Genomic DNA, 1,179 nt, shown 5'->3' with positions numbered 1-1,179 from the left:
TGCGAGAGATGAGGAGGAGAAGAGGTTTTTCTTCCCTTACCTAAGTCGGGTTTAGGTCAAGGTGAAGGTATCGGTTTGAGGGCTTGAGGTTTGAAGTGGGTAAAAACGCTGGATCTATTCTCGGCCATTGGATTCCGAAATTCCATGTGTCGCGCTCTCGTTGCTGTCTGAGCACTCCATGGGCGATGCCCTCTATGGAGACGATCCTGATCCGTCTTTTCACAGTCGACCCCATGTGTTTGGACTTTGGACATAAAGAACCAAATCGGACAAGGTTCTCTTTCTTTCTTTCTCTTTTAATCATCCAAAAAGGTTTCCTATTTTAAATCCATAAGCAGGAAACAAATTTTTAATTGATATTGGATGATCGGTCACTTTCTCTATGGTGACCCTCAAATTAGGTGCCATTGATTCAAGGTTATCTTTACCCAAACAAAAAAAAAGGTTATAAATACTTTTATACTTAAAAAAACCAAACATAATGCTTATGGGTTTTTTTTTATTTTTTATTATTATTATTTTTTTTTATGCAAGACCAACAATAGTGCCAGACGAAGACCCACAATGAGTCAAAAGGGGCCACAATAGGCCACACTTATTCAAGCTACTACTAACTATATTTATATAGGACAGGGTGTAGGAAGGTTGAGCACCCAACCAATCTTTTGACTTGCGCTGGACTTCACAAGCTAAAGTCATGAGCTGATCTAATTTAAAAGAAAAATATTTGTTATCTCTGACTAAATGAGCATCTTCCAAAAACAGAAGAAGAAGAAGAAGATGATGATGAAGATGACAAGGGAGAACTATAGCTTGTCCTACAAAGTTTTCTAAGAAATTTTATATATATATATATATATATATAATGGTCTAGATTAAGTATGTGTTAAATTTTAGAACCTAATCCAATTAAATAACCCTCATGTATTGCTATGCGTCCTCATTAATGTTTCTGCATACTTGTACAGTTGAATCTGCCACATGATAATTATTAGCATTTAGAATGAACATGCAAGAAAAATTTCTACAACAGGTTTATTGGGTAGTGGTCCAATAATGTTGTTGATGCACCTGTCATTTCTTTGCTATTTATTGTGTATGTGCTTATAAACATAAATGATTTCCCATGCTAAAAAGTTAGTTGTGGAAAAGTGATTCCTCTATTCCTACCCAAAAAAA

The sequence above is a fragment of the Macadamia integrifolia genome, chromosome 8 (genome assembly GCF_013358625.1).
Source record: "Macadamia integrifolia cultivar HAES 741 chromosome 8, SCU_Mint_v3, whole genome shotgun sequence".
In the NCBI taxonomy this organism is placed as follows: Eukaryota; Viridiplantae; Streptophyta; class Magnoliopsida; order Proteales; family Proteaceae; genus Macadamia; species Macadamia integrifolia.
This window is presented reverse-complemented; position numbering follows the sequence as displayed.